This window comes from Oncorhynchus clarkii, chromosome 31, assembly GCF_045791955.1.
Source record: "Oncorhynchus clarkii lewisi isolate Uvic-CL-2024 chromosome 31, UVic_Ocla_1.0, whole genome shotgun sequence".
Classification (NCBI taxonomy): Eukaryota; Metazoa; Chordata; class Actinopteri; order Salmoniformes; family Salmonidae; genus Oncorhynchus; species Oncorhynchus clarkii.
The window spans coordinates 29,515,950-29,537,382 of record NC_092177.1 but is presented as its reverse complement, the minus strand read 5'-3'; the positions used below and the strand labels follow the sequence as shown (position 1 = coordinate 29,537,382).

At 40.1% G+C, this 21,433-nt stretch overlaps 1 long non-coding RNA gene and 1 pseudogene across 1 annotated transcript in view; both read left to right on the top strand.

The window, feature by feature from the left end:
- The window catches only part of LOC139391208 (uncharacterized), a 123,296-nt gene that overhangs the window by 10,094 nt on the left and 91,769 nt on the right, over positions 1-21,433 (top strand). The window contains exon 2 of the long non-coding RNA XR_011629570.1: positions 1,705-1,769. This is a non-coding gene — a long non-coding RNA (uncharacterized lncRNA). The remainder of the gene's footprint in view (positions 1-1,704; positions 1,770-21,433) is intronic.
- Positions 7,752-9,316, top strand: LOC139391064 (transcription factor Sox-3-like; annotated as a pseudogene).

Sequence of the window (21,433 nt, the reverse complement as noted above, 5' to 3'; positions counted from 1 at the left end):
CAAGAACCTCTCAAAAAAACGAAGGTGCAAATATGATTGACTGGCAATCCAAGAGGTTACAGACCACCACATATACAGGGCTACAGGTAATACAGAAAGGAGATGGATGGAGGTGATTGGCCCATTGGGTCAATTGAGATGATAGAGATTACAACACATTTTAATACGAGGGCCTTTTCAGTTGAGGAAGTTCTCAGCAACCGAATCTCCTCTCATGCAAACATAGAAGTAGTCATGTTACATCCTCATTTCAAAACAATGAATTGTTATAACAGCCAGCTTGACTCAGTGGCTCAGTAGAAAAAAACATATTACATTTTCTGCTTAATTAAAACTGAATCAAAATTTGCTTTGAATGGTCACAATCTAATAATTCTGGGTATTTCAGTATTTTTTTTTATTTTTAATTTAACGCACCATATACCAAATGTGCTGTTATGGATGTTTTTTTAATTGTCCATACTAAAAGTAAGGGATTATTGTTTTAAAATGTGCTCCAGGGAGCAAATTGAAAGCGTATATTCATTTAAAATGCTTCTTTTCTAATGCCCTTTTTATGTGACATATGTTCATTAAAGCTTTGAGGTACATTGGTCAATAACCCTTATATAAAATGCACATTTTACTTAAGGAGTCCTTCAGGCATCACAAAATGATTGCCTATCATTGCCTTGACTAAGTCTATTCAACATATTCACACATTAAGTGTGTGTTATCTATTCTAAAAAGACAAGTAAACAACCCATTATGTTTTAGTGTTCACCATAGTAATTTAAAATAACCTCTTCTAGCGAGGAAGCAGCTATTGCTACAGCCTGACTAAATTTAGACCTGTGCCCAGGAGGTTGGTGGCACCTTAATTGGGGAGGACGGGTTCGTGGTAATGGCTGGAACAGAATCAGTGGAATGGAATCAAATACATCAAACACATGTTTTGATGCCCTTCCCTTACGCCGTTCCAGACATTATTATGAACTGTCCTCCCCTAGGCAGCCTCCACTGGGCCTGAGAGTTGTAGCTCAAAAGTGACTGCATCTTGTGTCTGTAAGGTGAGCTGCTGTCTTCTCAGTGAGTGTGTGGATGTGTATCGGTGAGTAGGCGAGTCGGTGGGTGTGCTTGAGAAAAAGTGTTTATGGATGCGACCACGAGTACGACACCAAGCAAGAGCTATAAATCCCAAGGTGGCGAGCCTCAGGACACTCTCTTTGGCTAAGTGAGATGGAGCAGAGAGAGTGCTGGGTGGTCACGCCTTGTCTGCTGATGACAGTGACGGGTTAAAGAGATTACACCGGGGTCTCTGTGTGTCAGCAGCCGTGGCCCGGCCCTCCTCACACTGGAACACAATGAGCAACGACATGCTTGGGCTGCTGGGGGTGGGGGGGGCCTCTATTTCAGGCATTCCTCACAAACAGCTACAGGGGGGAAATAACATGTTGCATGTTGTCTTTGCTTCTCAGCTCAATTGAGACGCTTACATTCCAGCGGGCCCAACAAGGTGGCCAGTTGGGTGGTGGTGGTGAGTGCTGAGAGCTGAGCTGAGCCTCATCGGTGCAATGACAACACACCAAATGACTCATCTGAAGCAGTGGCAAGACCTTTTCATTAGCCCTGGTGGTCAGACGACACAACACTAAAGCTTGTTGGCTGCCTGTGAAAAAGGGAAATGAGTTCTGTTCTGAATGCTTGTTTTTCTTCTCTTTGAAGGTATGAAGGACAGGCCCTCTGTCTTAATGACTGACTGACTCACGAACATGGCTTTCAACAACATGGTAGGTCCTAGAGGAAGAAATTATGCTCTAACAGTCACACAACCCAACACACAGTGAGTTGAATAGACCCCCCTTCTCCGTTCCCCATCTCTCTCGATTCATTAGGCCAGACTACATGGCAATAGGTTTGCTATGAAGGAACCATGAGTTTAAGTGTGGGTGCAGAGACAGTTAGCGGTGAAGGACACATCCACTGCCACTGCAGCATTCTCTGGTTCACACTCACTCAGCTTGTCATGAAAACCACTTCCCCCAGCCCTCCTTTACACCCACTATGAGGATGCACTGAGAGCAGTGATGCTATACACACAAGCCCCTCTTCCACCATTAGCGTGTTTTATTTTGAAATCAAATTATTTTGTTTTTCTTTTATGGAGCTAACATATTCCTAAATATGTATTTATAGACGGCTTAAACTCCTTGTCATAGACTGTTTTTCGAAATGGTGCTAACGTTATGGATAAATGTTCAATTAACCGTGAACAAATGAATCACTGCTAATAGTGCACTGTCCAACTACTTGATGTGCTACAGGGATGTATGTACAAGTTGCTGCATGATGGAACTAGTGTGATATATATCGTTAGGATTACTAAACAGTCAATAATTCGGAAGTGATGATGTTGTTCATCGTTAGCCATAAACCGCAAAATGTTTGTATCTTGTAGTCTGTCACTGACACTTAACCTTTGGTGTTCCATAGGCTATTAAGCAAGGCACGTTATTGTCTTAATAACAGTCTATAAACAGACGATTGAAAATATACTGTACAAAAATATGAATAAGAATAATACATATAAATTAACAATATTTGATAAATTAATTAACAATAATGTATGCCCTTTAGTTTTATTCATAGACATAGAACATGTATTTTTATTATATATTCATGATTATTTAACTTTGCAAAATCATTAATTTGGGTGATTCAAAGCTATGGTCATTTTGTCAATGTAATTAGCACATTATGTAATCTCTGGTGAAATGTGATTAGAAGCTAAAATGATTCCACAGTCAGTAATGACCTTGCATTACATACAGACATTAAACACATTAAAATAGATATGCAGCAAGGCATGCGGTTAATAACATTAAATATCTACAGGAGCATGAGTTCGTTCAAATGTTACGACTTTTACAACAAATGAGGGTAGTAACCCCGCTCTACTGCCCTTCCTTGAAGTGACCCGTGCATATTATTTTACCTGTGGTAAAACGAGGGAAGACGCAACCATTTACACTGACACAATGGGAACAGCAGACCGTGTGTAAATTGCATCTTCATTTGCATTCCTGGTCCAAAAATCATGCAAATCTTAATGAGACAGTCTCTATTGTGGCTGTAATTGAAAACCCATTCTTTGTTAATTACTGTTTCGCAAAGGCCTTGTCCGCAGTCACTGAGCTGAAACAAAAAAGTTATTGATTCCAGAGGCCGTGGGGTTTAAATGGACATCTAACGCAATGGTTTATAGTCTGTTTGAGGGGATGTCCATATTTTCCCAGGCCAAAATGATAGTTTTCCCCCTTGGATTAAATAAAGAACGGTGGGGATCCGTTTCGCATTTCTAACCGCACGTGTTCTCTTTAAATGTATGCCAACAAAGCCTATAGCCAGCAACCAAACCACTGTTATTTAGGAATCAGTCTATTGATAAGGCTAGTTAAATACCACAGATAACTCTCTCTATTCATATTGGGGGATTTAAATCAGTATATAGTCTTTATTCAAATTATAAAACAAATACACTGCCTTGTCTAATAGATTTATTTCAGTGGGGATATTATAGAATATTAAGTTTACCATGCGCCTTCCAGCACATTGTCCGTCCTGAATTAAATTTCTCTGACCAAAAGCCCTATTCAGTAAGCTTGCATAGGGACATTGTGCAGACTAACTGCATGCCCTTTCAATGGGGGAATTAATGCATCTTTTGTGTCAATTAGACCGAATTAGAATTAATTTTAATTCGCCTGAAGCCCTGCGCAAATAACGTTGTTCATTATATACTTTTTAGTAGGCTATATATATCCTCTTATCATATTGTGCGGATATGCGATAGCGGGCCTTTCTGCAATTTCCATATTGTTTATTTACTGCTCATTAATACGATTCAGATCAGGAGTGAAATAGAGATTATTCAACATGATGGGTCATAAATGTATTAGTCTTTCATTTGAGGAATACGTTTTTATTCAATCATTTTTATTTAAAAAAATGGTATACATTGGACTATAAAAGAAACATGACTTGATGGGTTGCCCAAGCTTGTTCCTGTCAATGAATGGGAGCTCTTGGCCAATTGTTGCTGAGAGGCCTTCTGTGGGGGCTGATGCAGTTTATCGAAAGAGGCTTTAGTGTGTCTTGGTGTATACTTTATAAGACTTGATTAAAAATATAGTATTTTCATTTGTCACTCATTTGCTGCATCCCTTGGTGTTGCATGACAAGTTAATCAAATTAAAATAAAGGGCTTGTTCAGAAATACGCTAATATCAGATATGGTAACTCAACTGGCATTGTTTGCATGCTGGTTGCACATTACTCTGCATACATGAACATACACACATTTCCTCCAAACACTTTCAACAGTGTGTTTCTGCAAGCCGTGACGCTACAGGCCATGGGGCCCGAGGGGCATGGAGCTCGCTGAGGCCGAACACTGGCAGGCTTTGCTGGTGGTCCTCCTCGCCCTCCGCTTTCGTTAATTAGGAAATGAGGTGCACAGAGGCCCTCATTACCGTACCCCGGGTAACTTCGAGTTTTCCCTTTCCCGCTGTCTGGTCGATTTCCATAAGAAGATTACAAGCGGATAAGTTTGCGAATCTTGACAGATAAACAAATAACTGCTTTCTGAATTAGATGGGTTAACCCAAGCACTAATTAGAGGTTAGCGACAAGTCCTGTGCTCTGTTGATGGCGGATCAATCAACAAAGCTTTTCAATTGATTAACGTCTAGGTAAATCAATATGTTGTTATATGAGCTGGATAGCAAGTGTTGAACTGCGTTTCTATGGTATTGATTTACATTAATACTGTGTCTTCAACTAAATTCAATGTAGGCTACTCTTTCTCTGAGAGACATGTTTTGAAAGTGAATTCCATTCGTTAAAAGTATTAAAGGTCCAATGCAGCCGTTTGTATCTCAATATCAAATCATTTCTGGGTAACAATTAAGTACTTTACACTGTGATGGTTTTTAATGAAAATTGTGAAAAATAAACTACAATTGCTTCTTAGCAAACAGCAATTTCTCAGTAATTTTGCTAGGACTGTCTGGGAGTGGCCTGAGTGGGGAGGGGAAAACTGAAAACTAGCTCTTATTGACAGAGGCTTGGAACTCTCTTTCTTATTGGTCTATTAACTAATCTACCACCCAGGGAAGTCACCAAGCAGGCCAAAACTCCATCCCACCAAAACAGGCTGAAATTTCAGGTGGTCTTTGCAAACAGCTCTTACACTAAAAGGGTATTATCATACTTTTGACAATTTCCCAGTAATTATTCCAACCTCATAGTGTGGAAACATATATAAAACATGGGGAAATCACGTTTTTGACTGCACTTGGCTTTTAAATCAAATGCAATATCCCCCTAAAATTTCAACATCATCAGCTTGGGTGTGGCGGCAGGTAGCCTAGTGGTTAGAGCGTTGGACTAGTAACCGGAAGGTTGTTAGATTGAATCCCTTGTTCTGCCCCTGAACAAGGCAGTTAACCCACTGTTCCTAGGCCGTAATTGAAAATAAATATTTGGCAAGTTAAATAAAGGAAGAAAATGACTTGTTTATTACATCATATTGTTATGGGTACATGGACTATCGATTATATTATTTAATGTCAAGCCTGTGTATTTTCAAGCCTTAATAATTATTTTGTTGTAAATCGTATGCTATTCTGTTGAAAAGAGGTGACAATAGGTTATTTAAAGTTTTGATATCAAATAATCTCCCCTTTCGATTTTGAAATCCAATTCACATGCAAAAATGTTCTTACCCATGATTTCAATAAATTAGATGGGTTCCTGAAATAAAACATAGACATTTGGAACTTCTTTAGATTTAATAGTGAAGTCATTAGTGTGCAGAATTCCTTTTCGTTAATATTTAAAATCCTTAATCTCTCCCAGATCTGTGGTGCTCAAAATTGAGTGGCGGAGGTGTTCATTTAGGACGTTTTTGATGGCGTGTAGTCATTAGCAGGTGTCAAGTTTTCCCGAGGGCTGGGAGAAAATCTCACTTCTGTTTCAACTGCTAAACAGGAACCGTGTGTTTTGGGTCTTTGCGGTGACCATATTAATAACCATTAGCACTGCAGAGTGAAAACGTTTTACGCACAAGAGCTGTCGAATTTTACGACGAAGTAGCGTAAATATATATTAACTTTCTCAGAGCAGCAATCAACCCTTCCTTCAAAACAAAGTCTTGAGAGGTAGGCTGTAAGCAGTTTTCTCCACAAGAGGTCGTTGATGTATCACGTTTTTATCTTTCGCCTCTGTACCATTCCCAATGTTGGCTGTTTTGAGAATTGGCAACTGAGATGAACCAAAATTAGTCGAGAAATAGAAAGTGAATCCGCATTTGCAAACATCGATGGACATGGTAAAAAAAAACATTTAATCCAATATTGTACCAATTACGCACAATCGCTGTGCAGTTTATTTTAAGTAACCCACATTTAAATTTAAAACATCTTCTGTGTCATGCTGTTTTGATTAATCGGACTTTTTGTCAATATGTTAATTTAATAAATAAATTCTAACTCAATTCATGATAAATTCCACTTTTGAAAATGACAAGCACACACATTTTCAATATATTAACAAATTGTTTGTTGTCTGACATTGGCTGCAATTGAAATGGTATTTACAAAAACCGTTCATACAGGAACCTCAAGTTATATAGATGCCAATCTACAATTCTAAGATATCATCTTGATATTTAAAGAGGGACTTTTCTGCCTCTATATTTGCCTTGCACTCATAGGTCTATCTATACAGGCATAGGGACCCCGCCTCCAGTCACCACTTGAATGGGATTATTTGATTTCCACCGTTTTCTTTACCAAGACCGCTAACAAATGAAGTTACGTCTGTAATGACATGGTTTGCTAGAGTTTTATAAATGGTTTATTTATGATCAGTCATGTCTACAGCACCTACAAACTCAAACCTATATATTTAACTATTAGGATAAGGATATTTGATGTTCAAGGTGACTTGAATTGTCGACTTGATCCGTTCCATCAAATTTATACGTTTCATTTTAAAACCCTATATAGGCTATGATTCAGTTTGTTTCAGTAAGATTTCAGCCATTTTCTAAAATGTTTCCTGCATGTGATGTAACTTACATTTTAACATCTCAATAGTTTGTTTGAATTACTTCAGATTAACTATAATTAAGCAATAAGGCCAGAGGAGGTGTGGTGTATGGCCAATATACCACGGCTACGGGCTGTTCTTATGCATGACGCAACAAACCCAGAGGTTCCTTATTGATATTATAAACTGGTTACCAACATAATTAGACAATAAAATACATGTTTTGTCATACCTATGCTATACGGTATGATATACCACGGCTGTCAGCCAATCAGCATTCCGGGATCGAACCACCTAGTTTTTTTTAATCTAATTTAACTGTTACATAAGATGTTCTTTATGTATAAAGTTGAATCTATCCCTTTCCTTCTACAACTCCAACCAGAGCACTGTCCAACTCAATTCGGTAGACGAAGCCGTGCTGTGATTGGTCGGGAGCAACGCATTGTTTCGCTGTCAATCCAAATCACATGACCCGGGAACTAATAACAGCTGAGGTTGGCGGACAAGTTTGCAGAGTTCTGTTTCAGAGCGAACTGATGAGCACTGAGAAATTGGAAGCACCTGACAAACTAACATTGCCTGAGCTTCTTTTGACAACTTTTTTTTTCTCCCTCACATGAGACTGGTCAGTACTATTTCTATCTCTCTTGTCTTTGATGGTATTTTGTTGAACTTTATCCACGCCTGAGAGTGAACATTTCAAAGCCGTTCGAATGTATAACATGATGGAAACCGAGATCAAGAGCCCACTCCCGCAGTCCAATTCGGGTTCAGCGGCGGGCAACAAGAACAACAGTGCCAACGACCAGGACCGGGTGAAGCGGCCTATGAATGCTTTCATGGTGTGGTCCCGTGGACAGCGGAGAAAGATGGCACAAGAAAACCCTAAAATGCACAACTCTGAGATTAGCAAGCGGCTCGGTGCAGACTGGAAACTTTTGACCGACGCGGAGAAGAGACCCTTCATCGACGAGGCCAAGCGTCTGCGCGCCATGCACATGAAGGAGCATCCGGATTACAAATACCGTCCCCGCAGGAAGACCAAGACCCTGCTCAAGAAAGACAAGTATTCTTTGCCTGGAGGACTTCTGGCGCCAGGTGCCAACGCTGTCAACAACGGCGTCTCGGTGGGACAGCGGATGGACAGTTATGCTCACATGAATGGCTGGACCAACAGTGCGTACTCCCTCATGCAGGACCAGTTGGCCTACCCTCAGCATCACAGCCCACAGATTCAGCAGATGCACCGGTATGAGATGGCAGGGCTCCAGTACCCCATGATGTCCTCGGCGCAGACCTACATGAACGCAGCATCCACGTACAGCATGTCCCCCGCATACACGCAGCAAACCTCCAGTGCCATGGGCTTGGGTTCCATGGCCTCCGTGTGCAAGACCGAGCCGAGCTCACCACCTCCGGCGATTACTTCTCACTCCCAGAGAGCGTGTTTGGGGGACCTGAGGGATATGATCAGCATGTACCTGCCTCCCGGTGGCGACAGCGCGGATCACCCGTCCCTGCAGACCAGTCGGTTACACAGTGTACATCCGCACTATCAGACCGCGGGGACTGGCGTGAACGGAACGCTACCCCTAACCCACATTTGAAAAAATGACTATAAACTTAAGTACTTCGTATACTTGAACATTTTGATTGCTAAAATAATCGCCGTTCAGTAGTTAAAAAAACAATAATGCATTTGATTTTTTTATTTCAATGAGTTGTCCATTTTAAAGCATTTTAAAACGACATCCTGGACTGAAACTGAGTGTTCAGTCCACCAGAGTAAATTGCATTGCAAATAGGCTTTTATCATGATTTATAAGCAATCAACTTCTGTAGAAGAATTGGACTTCTATTTTAATAATGCCATCATTTTCTCTGAAAAGGGCATCTGGCCTCGTGAAGAGGCGTTGTATTTCAGAAAAGCTGGATTGAGAGTTGGTTCATACGTGTTTACACTTAATTTGTAGAATGTCAGTGTCGGCTGTGTCCAAATCTTTGTAGTCTTTTTCTTCATGACCTAGGTTTTAATGAAATGTAAGACTGTGGGGTGCAAGTTTTTATTTATAGTATTTCTTTTTTTTATTAATGTTATAATGTTCCATTTTTGTTTGACATTTTTTTTAGTCAGGTTAACCCATATCATGGGCCAGGAGGTTTTATTTAAAACTGACGTTTCTACTTATTTTAAGACCATCCTCTATTCTTAAATGATGAATAAATTTGTACGAAACAAGATTACTGAGTCCGTGTGTTTTGGTGATTGTGTGGGGTATGAGCCACCTGATGAGTACTTGTCGATAGGGGATGTGACGTGAGTTTGATGGGTGAAATCTGTCAGGTATCATGGGAGATGCCGCTTCACAGAATGAAATGAGTGGGACATTGAAAAGCAAAGTGATTTATCTTATGCGATGGGTCTAACGAAGTGTGACTAATGAGAACTCAAACATGACGGATGAACACGGTCTTGTGTAACTCAAGTTTTCATAATCTCTTCCACTTAAAATAGGCCTACTGCAAACACTAATTTTAGTAAATAAATATACGTTCATTTAGATTTTGTATAGTGTTGCATAGCCCAATTATTGTTTTGTATAATTCTGTTAACTTTAATGATCAGCATAATATCTTCCAATTATCGAAATATAGGATTTTTTTTTCCTTTTAACTTTGGTTGCGGTGAACATTTTTATTTTTTTTCCCCCCATGACTATTTAGGCTTAACTAAATACACCGGTATCTGACTAGTTACTCACTTATGCAATTTTGTTGGGAATAGCTGGGACATGGAGAAATACGGCAGCACCTAAAATATGTTAATGTCAAAGACAATGGGCCTATAAAGTGTAAGTCTAACATTTCCTTTCATTGCTGACTTGAATATTTTTTTCTGAAAAGCGAAATTGTTTTAATTGACTCATCTGAATTTAACGTACTGATTTGCTTGTAAGGCCCATTGGGCTGCTTTAACCAATAGCTTAACTTTCGCTTCTTACCAAACCATGACATACACTATTGAGTAGCCTAAATTGTATTTCGAAATGGAATGTTTGTCGATTGGGTATATTTACTGTAGTTTGGATGATTCTATGGAATGTGTTCACTGACTGGTTCTGCCATAAATGATGGTGAACTATGAAGGCTGCGTTGACTCATAATCTAATCGTTAACAACGCTCCTTTTCACAGTGTGGAGTTCAGCAAAGTCTTTCCAATATTGACTTTGGATCCTTTATACATAGTCATATCAGATGGCAAAGTGAATCTAGGTAGGCCTACCTGTAAATCCACTCCTTTATTGTGCACAGTTTAACGCCAACATGGTGACTGAGTGTGACGATTCATATTTGATTTATTTATTTTTGTATATTTTATTAGGATCCCCATTAGCCGACGTCAATAGCGACGGCTAGTCTTCCAGGTGTCCAGTCTTACTAGGGTCAGACACAAGCAAAGAGACATCACAGGTAAAATACTTTACAATTTACATACATTAAAACAGTGTATGCATCTCTGTTATACATACACACAAAAAGCAGGTCACATGGGGAGAAGCGTTTTGCAGTGAGGTGTTTATTTGTTTTGGAAACCAGGTTTTCTGTCCACTTGCGCTATATGAGATGGGAGTTTCTCACAATCATGGCTCTGTATACTTTGTTTCCTTGAATTTGTTCTGGACCTGGGGACTGTGAAAAGACCCCTTGTAGCGTGTGTGTAAGTTGACTGCAAACAATTAGGAATTTTCAACAATGTTTCTTATAAAAACAAGAAGCTCTTGCTTGGCCAAGCGAGACTGGCATGCATTATTGTCGTGTCTATTATAGCCCTTGGTTGAAGCTCGGTGTTAAATTCAAATGTCAAGCGTTGGGCCAGTAACCCGAAAGGTTGCTAGATCGATCCCCGAGCTGACAAGGTAAAAATATTTTCTTAACTGACTTGCCTAGTTTAATAAAATTAGGGTTGTCAAACAATTGTTTTGGATGACATGGGTCCCATTATGCCTGGCGAAAACCAAACATTGCATTACACAGTAAGAACCTTATACCAATGGTCAAGTGTGATGGTTTCCGTTCTAGAGTTTTTCCTAGCCACCATGCTTCTATGCATGCGTCGTTTGGGGTTTTAGGCTGGGTTTCTGTGCAGTACTTTGAGATATGATATGGGGAGGTAGGGTAGCCTAGTGGTTAGAGCGTTGGACTAGTAACCGGAAGGTTGCAAGTTCAAACCCCCGAGCTGACAAGGTACAAATCTGTCGTTCTGCCCCTGAACAGGCAGTTAACCCACTGTTCCTAGGCTGTCATTGAAAATAAGAATTTGTTCTTAACTGACTTGCCTAGTTAAATAAAGATAAAACATTTTGTATTTTTATTTTTTAAATCAGCTGATGTAAGAAGGAAGGGCTAATTAAATAAATTTGATTTGATGGTTTGGGGATGCTTTTCTGTCTCAAGACCTGGAAGACTTGCCTTAATAGAAGGAACCATGAATTCTGCATCAGAATTCTACAGGAGAATGTCAGGCCATCTGTCTGGGCAGCAAGACAATGACCCAAAACATCAAGTCTACATGGAAATGGTTAAGGAACAAATTTGAAGTTTTGGAATAACCTAGTCAAAGTTCAGACCTAATCCCAATTGAGATGTTGTGGCAGGACTTGAAAAGAGTAGTGCATGCTTGAAAATTCACATGTCACTGAGTTAAAGCAGTTCTGCATGCAAGAGTGGGCCAACATTCCTCCACAGCGATATGAGACTGATCAACAACTACAGGAAGCGTTTGATTGCAGCTAAAGGTGGCACTACCAGTTGAGTGTAAGGGGGCAATTACTTTTTCACACAGGGGAATTGGGTGTTGCATAACTTTGTTAATAAAAAGTATTTGTGAACTCCGGTTCCATTTTATCTAATAATAGATTGTTGAAGACCTGATCACATTCAGTATAAAACAATAGAGAATCAAAGAGGGCAAAAACTTTTTCACAGCTCTGTATATGCGGTTCATAACTAGCTTACTGTTTATTCACAAAGCCATTTGTTTTCTCGGCTGTGGTCTGGATTGTTCTTAGTTGAGGAAATGTAGTGTAGATAACTCGTGTTTTTCTTGTCTAAAATCGGGCTACCTTGTCTTACTGTCGCTTGGTCTGTGCAATGCAAATTAACATGAACAGCGTGGCAGTTTCCCAAAGTTTGGTTGTAAACTTAACATTAACTAGCTATGTCTTGTGTAAGAAAGTAGGATATATTGTGGTGAATGAACTTGCCATACACGTTATCTAACGTCAGTTTTAAGTTGGCTAACGTTACCTAGCTAGTTAACGTTAACTGGCTATCATAGCAGCTAAGGATGTTCTCAATCATGTTTGTGCTACGATTACACTCGTGTCTAGATGAGCATTTTACACATGATGACTTTAGCCTTATATGAAAAACCTTAGCTAGATGACTGCTGGTCATCTATGAACGTTTGAACATCTTGAACGATCTAGCCTTCATTTCCATGTACTTAGTCTTCACATGGCACAGCCCGAAGAGGACAGGCCACCCCTCTGAGCCTGGTTTCTTCCTAGGGACCTGCCTTTCTAGGGAGTTTTTCCTATCCACCTTGCTTCTATATCTGCATTGCTTTCTGTTTGGGGTTTTAGGCTGGGTTTCTGTATAAGCACTTTGGGACATCTGCTGATGTAAAAAAGGGCTTTATAAATGTCATACTTGGCAAAATATAGCCATCTAGCATTCCTTGTTTGTTGGTTAGCTACTTAGCCAACATTAGCTCATCTGATTGGTATAACATTACGTTAGATAACTAGTTAGCTAGCTAATCAAAACAAAAACACATTTATTGGCTAGCTACCTTCTCATTTGCCTGTTATCTAGCTAGCTTTCAGCTGACTGGTGTTAGCTAGCTAGAGAGGCTAGCTGCTGGACTTTGCAAGCTAACGTTAGCTAGGTAGCATTAACTAGTTAGCTACCTAGCTAATCAAAATAACTGCTTGCATTTTATTGATTAACCTCATATTGAATACCATCATATAGTTATCTATATACAGCAGCCTAGGTTTGTTCGCATACACTTCTAATGACTGGTAGTATGGTGCAAGCAGCCGTGTTGCAGAGCAAATGACCACCGGGCGTTAGAACTCAGATTAGCCTGAAAACATATTAGCATTGTCAGAAATGCTGCAAAAAGGTAGCACATTGTTTGTTCTTAACGGACAAAAATGAGTGCGTGAGAGCGATTAGAAATGAATCAAAACTGTTGACCCTGGGGCATATAGCTAGTGCTATGAAAGTATTTTCCCCTTTTCTAATTTTCTCTACTTTTGCACGGAACGGTATCAGATCTTCAACCAAAACTTAATATAGGAAAAAGGGAACCTGAGTGAACCAATAACACAACCATTACATACTTATTTCATAAACAAAATTACGCAACACCCAATGCCCCTGTGTGAACAAGTAATTGCCCCCTTACACTGGTTGTGCCAGCTCAATATCTAGGCATCGTATAAGAACTAGACAACTGAGTACATAAAGTGACAATTAGACTTGCCACCTTTTCAGACTGAATAAGTTTGTAGGGCCTAGATTTAAAAAAATGTAGCCCCAATTTCGCTATTGTCTCTAACTCCCCAACAGGCTTGGGAGGCAAAGGTTGAGTCATACGCCCCCAGAAACATGACCCGCCTAACCACACTCCTTAACACCCGCCCGCTTAACCCGGAAGCCAGCCACACCAATGTGTCAGAGGAAACACCGTTCAACTGACGACCAAGGTCAGCCTGAAGGCGCCTGGCCCGCCACAAGGAGTCACTAGAGCTCAAAGGGCCAAGTAAAGCCCCCTGGCCAAATGATGGTTGAACCCCCAAACGCACATGTGAACATGAGCCTGTGTTGCGCTGCCAGTGTCCAGAATAGTTTCAAACATGGAGAATACAGTCCAGCTCCCTTTCCTGCCTAGTCATTATAATCCACATTTGTGCTGACTGATTAAGTGTCGTGTTACTTTTCAGTGTGTTCCCAGAAAATCTGAAGTTGCCATCAACAAGTTAAAAAGTAGTCGGAAGGTGTGGGTCCTGCACATGGTGCACCCAGGTAAAACAACATCAGAATCATTGAGGGGGTTTGATTAGTCGATTTGGAACCGGGCCAACCTCCTGGACTTGAGCCAGGTGCCCACTCTGTCCGAAGTCGGCTCAGCAAAAGTGACGTAATTAAGCACGGGTACTGACCAAGACGAGATTGAGAACACACATTACATCGGTTTTAAGGTCTCTGCACTCGCTGCCTGTGAGTTAAAAAAAATATATATATTGTAAAGTTAATCCACGATTATACACCCCAATACATGTCAGACATGCTTTTAAGTTCTGTGGGCTCCTGAATGGCGCAGCAGTGTAAGGCACTGCGTCTCAGTGCTAGCTGTGGCACTATAGCCTCTGGTTCGATTCTAGGCTGTATCGCAACCGGCCATGATTGGGAGTCCCATAGGGCGGAGCACAATTGGCCCAGCGTCGTTAGCGTTTGGCCGGGGTAGGCCGTTATTGTAAATAAGAATTTGTTCTTAACGGATTTGCCTAGGTTAAATAACTTATTCTATTTATATTTAATCTTTATGTAGCCAGTAGGTCCCTCAGGTCCTCTGACACTAGCCTTTTAATTGTCCCAAAGCCTAGGACCAAGAGGCATGGAGAGGCAGCCTTTAGTTATTTTTCCCCAGCCTCTGGAATAGACTGCTGGGGGGAAATATTGTGAACATGTTTTAATATATTTTTTAAAATATGTCTTTAGCTTTGCTTTTCCTTAGGGTGCTTTTTAATTGATCAGTTTGTCTTTGTTTTATCTTATGTTTGTGTAGTAAATATTTCAGATTTTATTTATTTTCATGTCTGAAATGTGCTGTATAAAGCTTGATTTGACTTAACACATGTAGGATTCTGTATTTTGACATGCAAAAGTGATTGCCTTTGATAAAGCGTTTTTATCTGCCTTCCCTCCCCGATGATGTGATGGGCCATAGTCCAGTGTACCCAAGGACAGATGAATCAAACCCCCTCTGCTTGCTTAAATTGTGTGCCATGCTGTGCGCAGTCAAAATAATTACATGCTTGCTTACTTGGCAAGCTACGTGATTAATGAGTCTGTTTTCCACAAATCAACTTTTTTTAGCATGATGTTTTAACCAAGCAAGCAAAATGAACTAACAAAATTGGTTTAGAAGCAACGCTTCAAGACTGTCCATATATAAATGGTCTGTCAAATCAAAGTTTTTAGAACGGGGTTCGTAGTGTAATGACTAGAGGTCCTGTATATTTTAAGATTGTGGGTTTTCCTCCCAGAGGATACATTTTGACAATTGAGTTTATAGTTTTGACAGCTCCTTACCGACACACATTTTCATTTATTAGGTGGCTCTTAAAAGAGCCTTTAGTTTAGTGGAGTGGCAGTGAATGTGGTGGTGTATACAATTGTTCGTCCTGCTAGAACGGAGAAGAGACCAGCTTTGAGACTCTCCAGGAGTCTGAAAGCAACGCCTTACCGATTTGTGGTTATTATGGATGACTGTTCACACATCTAAATGTATATTTGAACCAAATGGTTGAGTTCAAGAAGTGTAAGCTGCTTATCAATACTTAAAGTTCTCCCACATGTTTTCATATTTATACTTCCATTTATGACGTGTGCACTTTTACTGGAGTTGGACAGTTGTGGACAGCATTACTTAGGACATTTGTAGCTGAGGTTTTGAGCACCTCATTCACGGGTCTTTCTCTTTACTATTTTCTGCATTGTATAGTAGTGAAGACATCAAAACTATGAAATAACACATGGAATCATGTCGCAACCAAAACAGTGTTAAACAAATCAAATTGTTTTATATTTGAGACTCGTGAAAGTAGCCACCTTTGCACACTCTTGGCATTCTCTCAACCAGCTTTTCCAACAGTCTTGAAGGAGTTCCCACATGCTGAGCACTTGTTGGCTGCTTTTCCTTCACTCTGCGGTCCAACTCATCCCAAACCGTCTCAATTGGGTTGAGCTCGGGTTATTGTGGAGGCCAGGTCATCTGATGCAGCGCTCATCACTCTCCTTCTTGGTCAAATGGCTCTTACACAGCTTGGAGGTGTGTTGGGTCATTGTCCTGTTGAAAAACAAATGATAGTCCCACTAAGCGCAAACCAGATGGGATGGTGTATTGCTGCAGAATGCTGTGGTAGCCATGCTGGTTAAGTGTGCCTTGAATTCTAAACAAATCACTGACCGTGACGCCACCAAAGCACCATCACACCTCCTCCTCCATGCTTCATGGTGGGAACCACACATGCAGATATCATCCGTTCACATACTCTGCGTCTCACAAAGACACGATGGTTGGATGCAAAAATCTCAAATTTGGACTCATCAGACCAAAGGACAGATTTCCACTGGTCTAATGTCCATTGTTCATGTTTCTTGGCCCAAGTACGTCTTAATCTTATTTAGTAGTGGTTTCTTTTGCAGCAATTGGACCATGAAGGCCTGATTCACGCAGTCTCTTCTGAACAGTTGGTGTTGATGTGTCTATTACTTGAACTCTGTGAAGCAATTATTTGGGCTGCAATTTCTGAAGCTGGTAACACTGATGAACTTATCCTCTGCAGCAGAGGTAACACTGGGTCTTCCTTTCCTGTGGCGGTCCTCATGAGTGGCAGTTTTTCATCATAGTGCTTGATGGTTTTTACGACTGCACATGAAGAAACTATCAAAGGTATTAATGTTCAGTATAGACTGACCTTTGTCTTTTAAGGTAATGGACTGTTGTTTCTCTTTGCTTATTTGAGCTGTTCTTGCCATGATATGAACTTAGCCCTATTTGGTAAAAGTATGCCACCCCTACCTTGTCACAGCACAACTGATTGATTGGCTCAAATGCATTAAAAAGGAAAGATTATCCACAAATGAACTTTTAACAAGGCACACCTGTTACTTGAAATGCATTCCAAAGGAATACCTCATGAAGCAGTTTGAGAGAATGCCAAGAGTGTGCAAAGCTGTCATCAAGGCAAAGGGTGGCAACTTTGAAGAATCTCAAATATAGCATATATTTTGATTTGTTTAACACTTTTTTTTTTTTTGCTCACTACATGATTCCATAGGTGGTATTTCATAGTTTTGATGTCTTCACTATTATTTTACACTGTAGAAAATAGTAAAAATAAAGAAAAGGCCTAGAATGAGTAGGAGTGTCCAAACTTTTGACTGGTACTGTATGTTTCTTCAGTTTTGCACTTGTCTAATTACTATTTGACAAGTGTTTCCCATTCCTTAGTGTCTATAGCAGGAAATATCAAAATTGCTCTTGATTAGCCACAGAGTTATGCAGGCTTTTTTTTATTCAAGCCCAGTGCTACCACACCTGATTCTACTACTCAGCTGTTTATCGAGACGTCAATGTTTATCGAGACCATGAATAAAAAGCCTGCATAAACATGTGGCTTGTCAAGAGCAATTGTGGCCATCGCTGAATTGTATTTACAAAGTTGACTATCTGATGAGTGTACATTTGGTTGTAAATGTTATTTAGTGATAAACAAGGTGAATTTTGGGTAATGTAGTACTAGGTCTTCAGTGAACTTGAAGGTATATTTTCATGTAAATAGTTCATGGGTACTTGTTGATTTATTTGTGTGTTTTCCAGGAGCTTGCTCAATTGTCTTAAGAGAGATCAGGGATTTTTTTCTACAGTTTTCTCCGTATTGGCATAAGTGGGTTTCAGCTTTTTTCCTTCCATCTGGAAAATCAGCTGTTAATATTAAATAAATATGAACTACATTGTCTGTCATTGTTTACTTTACTTTTATTGCTGTGTTACGCTGTATTATAAACTGGGTGGTTGTTCCCTGAATGATGATGATGATGATTGGCTGAAAGCCATGGTATATCAGACCGTATACCACAGGGTATGACAATATTTATTTTTACTTCTATATACATGTAATCACGTTGGTAATCTGTTTTATAATAGCAATAAGGCACTTCAGGGTTTCGTGGTATATGGCCAATAGCGCTGTATCCAGGCATTAGGCGTGCATTGGGCATATACCAAACCCCCTCGTACCTTATTGCTTAATTACAATGTTGTATAATGTTGCATAATCACCTTCCGGTGTAAAAACCACGGAAATGGAAATTTAAACTGTTTTAACTGAGAATAAGCGTTGGTCTGAAGCGGGAAAAGAAAGGAAATTCACAAGACCACCACAATTCCTATTCCACCCATGCTCTACCAAGGTTTGACATACTACAGTAGCTTTGTTGGTATTGTACTTCAAACTGTGTGTAGACAGGTGGCTTACACGGAACCCAAACTGGCTGCGCGTGTGTGCCATCGTGCATACATTTATTGTGTCCCCCCCCACACCAAACGCAATCACGACACGCAGGTTAAAATATCATTGAGTTATTTTACCTGAAATGCTCAAGGTCCTCTACTCTGCCAATTAATCCACACACAAAATCTTTTAAATTGTTGCATGCTGCGTTTTATATTTTTGTTCAGTGTATTTTTTACACATTGTCCTATTGTAAATGTGCATTATTGTGGCATTACCATCTTTATTGCAACAATGAATTCAAGGAGACACAACTGTAAATTGACATAAGCCATGAGCTACCCATTGATCAGCACAGCAATTTGATAAAACAGGTCCATGTTTGAAACAAGGGGTTCTGAGTCAATATTACACAGGTAAGCTATAACAGCTACAGAAATCAGGAATGCAGACAGGCTCTATCTGAGATACTGTGTCCAACACACCTGTTATGTTGGACACCAACTGACCAATAAAGAATCTGATTATGGAGCTTTCTTTATGACCTGTTTTGTTCAAATAAAGGATTAGGGAATACATGCATGTACCACATTATTACAAGACAAAACAGCTGGCTCAATTAAGCCTGATGGTCTCAAGCAAAGCTTGCTTTCATTTAATAAAAATAAAAAACTTGAAAAGGTAGTGGAATGGGATAATGTCTTAGTGTGGTGTGGGAATAGTTCAATACTTTACCTTGTATGTGGTACACATCCCATTATTGTGGAAGCATCTCTAAAAGTATGAATTAGGCTGTTTTGAGAAGGTTTGAATCCAAAGCAACGTACGTACATATAGTTCCAAGTACAATACCAACATAGCTACTGCAGTAGGTCAAAGCTGTGTGCTGGAAAACCTTGGTAGAGCATTGTAGAACAGACATTGTGGTGCTCGTGAATTTCCTTTCGGGCTTCAGACCAATGCTTATTCTCACCTAAAACTTAGTTTTTAGATTTTAATAGTATTATACTATACTTTGACTAAATTAATGAACAAGAAATAATTCCAATTTATTTGGGAATTCATAGGCCTATACACCCTATATTGACAAAGTAGGCCTATAGTAACTAGATTCATTCAGTTTTTTTAATCTTTAATTTCCAGACAATTATTTTACGAGGCATGTTTTGTCAGAATACTAAAATGCAGAATATTATTAGATTAAATAATTGAATCATTGTCTGAATGTGGCTCTTAATATACTTGCATTAGTCATATCCTTGTTTTGAATGTGACTTGACAAACAGAATAAAACGCTTGAATTTGAAACCGTTTCCTAAAGGTTTCCTTCAGGTTTCTGCTAATTTTCTGCTGCTATTATGAAGAAAGAGAGACTCAATTCCTTCTATTTGTGCAGTGCCTTCGCCAAGTATTTGGACCCCTCAACTTTTCCCACATTTTATATTACAGCCTAATCTAAAATGGATTAAATAAGTAAAATCCTCATCAATCTACACACGATACCGCATAATGACAAAGTGTAAACAGGTTTTTAAATATGGTTTGCAAATGTATTAAAAATAAACATACCTTAATAACATAGGTATTCAGACCCTTTGTTATGAGACTCGTAATTGAGCTCAGGTGCATCCTGTTTACATTGATCATCCTTGAGATGTTTCTACAACTTGATTGGAGTCCAACTGTGGTAAATTCAATTGATTGGACATGATTTGGAAAGGCACACACCTGTCTATAAGGTACCACAGTTGACAGTGCATATGAGATCAAAAACCAAGTCATGAGGTCAGAGGTCACAGGATTGTGTCGAGGCACAGATTGGAGGAGGGATACCAAAACATTTCTGCAGCATTGAAGGTCCCCAAGAACACAGTGACCTCCATCATCCTTAAATGGAAGTTTGGTACCACCAACACTCTTCCTAGAGCTGGCCGCCCCGGCCAAACTGAGGGGCCTTGGTCAGGGAGGTGACCAAGAGGGAGCTCCAGAGTTTCTCTGTGGCGATGGGAGAACCTTCCACCAATCACTCTACCAATCAGGCTTTCATGGTAAAGTGGCCAGACAGAAGCCACTCCTCAGTAAATGACACATGACAGCCTGCTTGGAGTTTGCCAAAAGGCATCTAAAGACTCTGATGAAACCAAGATTTGTCTTTGCCCTGAATGCCAAGCGTTATGTCTGGAGGAAACCTGGCACCCCACGGTGAAGCATGGTGGTGGCAGCATCATGCTGTGGGGATGTTTATAAGGAGCAGGGACTGGGAGACTAGTCAGGATCGAGGGAAAGATGAACGGAGCAAAGTAAAGAGATCCTTGATGAAAACCTGCTCCAGAGCTCGCAGTACCTCAGACTGGGGCGACGGTTTACATTCCAACAGGACAACAACCCAAAGCACATAGCCAAAACAACGCAGGAGTGGCTTATGGACAAGTCTCTGAATGCCCTTGAGTGGCCCAGCCAGATCCCGGACTTGAACCCAATCAAACATATCTGGAGAGACCTGAAAAAAGCAGTGCAGCAACACTCCCCATCCAAACTGACAAAGCTCGAGAGGATCTGTTGAGAAGAATGGGAGAAACTCCCCAAATACCGGTGTGTCAAGCTTTTTTTTCATACCCAGGAAAACTGTAATTGCTGTAATTGTAATTGCTGTAATTGCTGCCAAAGATGCTTCAAAGTACTGAGTCACTTATTTTTGTATGTTATTTTTTTTAACCTTTTACTAGGCAAGTCAGTTAAGAACAAATTATTATTTACAATGACGGCCTACCACGGCTAAACACCAACCCGGATGATGCTGGGTCAATTGTGCTCCGCCCTATGGGACTCCCAATCATGGCCGGTTGTGATACAGCCTGGAATCGAACCAGGGTCTGTAGTGACGCCTCTGGCACTGCAATGCAGTATCTTAGACCGCTGCGTGACTCGTGAATAAAATGTCTGAATACTTATGTAAATGTGATATTTCCATTCGATTTTTAAAAATATATTAGCAAAAATGTCAACTGTTTTTGCTTTGTCATAA